The following is a 3,605-nucleotide window of genomic DNA, read 5'->3' on the forward strand; positions in this document are numbered from 1 at the left end:
AGACAGACAGAGAGACAGACAGACAGAGAAAATATGTTGATTCTCAAGAAACAGATTTCAGCGACACACACAGATCTGTGATTGGTCAGCCCGTGTTTTCTCCTGATGGAGATCCTCTGCATCTCAAAGTAAATTAACTAAAGTAACAAAGTACACACGTGTGTGTGTGTAGTGTCTTCTACTCACTCTGTGGGCCATATAAACTGGCTCCAAGCTGCGACAGTTGACCCGTCGAGGAAGCAGAGGAAGACGTCAGCATCTGAGGAGACAGGAAGCACAAACACGACATCATCGCTTGTTTAGCGTGAAAAAAAAAATAAAAAAAATCAGCCATGCACCTTTATTTAAATCCTGTGCATCACTTAATCATATTACTGAGTACAGTTTGCAACAATAACCTTTCTTTGTTTATGTAATCCCAGAAGAGATAACAAAACGTGAAACATTAAACCCCAGAAGAAGAGTTGAGCACTCACATCTTTGTCAGGGCGGTGTGGAGGGAACATGGACTGTTGGGTGTAGTAGAGGCTGGAGTCGTCCGCGTAGTCGCTCTCTACACCTCCCTCCATAAACTTCTTCCGGTTAGCACCAAACATACCGCGTGTCACCTGACAAACAAGACAGGAAACGGTCACACTGAGTAATCGGCTACTTCCTGTCACACCTGCAGCGGTTCATAACAACGTCATGAGATACATTTAAGATGTATCAGCATCAGCAGCTGAACTCTGCATGCAAGTAATCCAACATACACTCACACATTGTGTAAACCTGAAACATGCAACACTCACTGCTCATGTCATCTCACACAAGCGAAACTTTGCGATCCTCTAAAAACAATCTTATTGTTTACATTACAGTCATTTAGCAGACGCTTTTATCCAAAGCGACTTACAATTCAGAGTCTATCACATTTCTACACCGTAGGCACAGCTACGGGAGACATTTTGGGGTTAAGTGTCTTGCTCAAGGACACATCGACATGCGACGAGCGGAGCCGGGGATCGAACCGCCGACCCTCTGATTGAAGGACGGCCCTGCTATCCACTTAGCCACAGTCACCCCATACAGATGTGTTTTGTTGCTTTAGTTCCATGTTGGGTATCGTTTCTTTGATGCACGTGTATTAATAATGAGGTGTGCATAAGCCTCCATCAGCTGTGGTTACTACAACCTTTTTAGCACTTTTAAAGAAATAAAAATAGTGTAATTATGTTGTAAATATACTTAATATGTTTGGGATAACAGACCACAGGTTAACCTGCAACACGTGACTCGTCTGAACAAATAAACAATCTTTGTCTTCAATGATAATAAAACATTTTGGTTCGTTGTGATAAACAAAACAAGGACTGAGTGTCAAACTGTTGGGCTCTATTGTGATGAACTCTTTTCTGTAGATTTGAACAATAAAAAGTAAATAATAAATAAAACCACCAGAGAAGAAGTTATTGTTAACGACCCGCTGCTTTGATTATGCATGTGTTCATAAATTATCTTTACAATAACATAATTAACATTATATGTGAAAGAAGAGTTAGTTTGCACATTATAAACATAAAATCACACCATGTTCAAACCCTGGATACTGCACATGAGGTGATGTGCAGATATAAATACACATTTACTTTTGTTTACTACAGTAGATTAGTGATAGCTTTAGCCCACGGTGTAGCATCGACACCCGGTGAAACAACGACCAATTCAGCTCCTACACGCTTGTACCATTATATTTAAAATGTGTGTATTAGTGGAACCAGTGTGGTTCGGGTTAGAAGTTCCCTTAAACATTGTGCAACCGACAGAGTAAAGTATAAGCTTCACTGTTCTTGTTTGAAAGCAAACGTTAAATGTGCAGAAGTGTCGCAAAAAGCTAATGCTAAACATGAAGCTAACGCTAGCTCCGATAATCTCTTTGACTAATTCCACCAATTAATTCACAAAACCTACTCGTTTGCGTCACGTCACAAATAACCCAGTTTATTTGATAGATGTACATGATACGTATATGTATATTGATGTTTGTACGTGATAGCTATAAGCTAGCATTACCTTGTTAGCTGTAAAAATGTGTCAGGAGCTACGTGCTAGCAGAGTAGTAGCACGTAAGCTACACAGCTAACTCTATAGGAATACATGGGAGACGCTAGCGTGAGAGCTAACGCTTGCTACCAAGCTAGCTGGTCGGCTAACCCAGCACCGCAAGAACAACCGCTACTGGAGACAGTTTTAGGCCGTTTTAACACTATCTGATGAACCGAGAACGGGGGTTTAGATGCGGTTAAGCAGACGAGCCGCCGGTAAAGAGGAGACCGGTACGAAGGTTTGATTTGTTCGGGTTTTGGGCCTAAGAAGCCTCCGTCGATTAGTTCCCCCCAAACAACAACAAAAAGCAGCGGAAGCAGACCGCCGGGTTTAAGATCGTGTTCTCCGCTTCACCTACGCGGTCTGACTCCGTGATGACTCCCACACGAGTGGAGTTTTATTCAGAGAAGGTTCATGCGGTTGTTTGAGGAGAAAATAAATAAAAGGAATAAAACAAGGAGCTTACCGCATCAATCTTTCTTCCCCGCTACAATCCAAGATGGCCGTCATCTCTTCGCCAATCAGCAAGGATGCTGGGATGTGTGTCGCCTCTGACCTCTGAGGCTCCATCACTCTACTCTACTCTACTCTACTCTACTCTACTGTCTAGCCTCTGAGGCTCCATCACTCTACTCTACTCTACTCTACTCTACTCTACTCTCTAGCCTCTGAGGCTCCATCACTCTACTCTACTCTACTGTCTAGCCTCTGAGGCTCCATCACTCTACTCTACTCTACTCTACTCTACTGTCTAGCCTCTGAGGCTCCATCACTCTACTCTACTCTACTGTCTAGCCTCTGAGGCTCCATCACTCTACTCTACTCTACTCTACTCTCTAGCCTCTGAGGCTCCATCACTACTTTATTTTTTTCTTCTTACAGGTTATATGTGTCTGACAAATGTGTCACCGTGGCTCCTCATTTAAGCAGTTTGCCCACAATTTCAGGTTAAACTAACGAGAATATTACAGACCCACACTTTGTATGATTTTATTTTTCCAGATGATGGTTCATACAGAAATAAATTAGTCAACGCATCCATCTACAAGTTCCATTATTTGATAACAGTGATATCAAAGACTTGAACCTGATCTATATCTTGAACATCTGCACCAGAATGTATGAAGCAGCGTTCACTTCTTTTGAACTAATGTATGATGCTGTTAAAGATACAATGTTACAAATACCTTCTGTTTGTAACAGAAGTCAGCTCTCTATTGAGTAAGTGTGTGTCTACTTTACTCTACTGTCTAGCCTCTGAGGCTCCATCACTCTACTCTTATCTCCTCTGTACTATACTCTACTGTACTCTACTCTAGCGCCCGACTTCTGAACCTCCATCATTTCACTCTATTCTACTCTAAGCTGTATTGTGCTCTACTTTATACTCTACTGTCTGACCTCTAAGGCCTCCATTACTGTACTCTATTGTACTCTACATTGTATTGTATCACTTTACTCTACTCTTCTCTACTTCTAATATCTGAAACTTTACTCATGTGTTTGCCATTGGCACACAA

The 3,605-nt window shown here is 41.8% G+C and overlaps 1 long non-coding RNA gene across 1 annotated transcript; it reads right to left on the reverse strand.

The window, feature by feature from the left end:
• Nucleotides 1-6: 6 nt before the first annotated feature.
• Nucleotides 7-2,628, reverse strand: LOC116379302 (uncharacterized). The gene is made up of 3 exons (XR_004212400.1): nt 2,552-2,628; nt 477-608; nt 7-259 (listed from the first exon to the last, which is right to left on the reverse strand). It is a non-coding gene; the product is annotated as an uncharacterized LOC116379302 (long non-coding RNA).
• Between the last annotated feature and the right edge of the window lie 977 nt (nt 2,629-3,605).

Source organism: Anarrhichthys ocellatus, unplaced genomic scaffold (genome assembly GCF_004355925.1).
Source record: "Anarrhichthys ocellatus isolate YVR2014 unplaced genomic scaffold, GSC_Weel_1.0 scaffold4070, whole genome shotgun sequence".
NCBI classification, from domain to species: Eukaryota; Metazoa; Chordata; class Actinopteri; order Perciformes; family Anarhichadidae; genus Anarrhichthys; species Anarrhichthys ocellatus.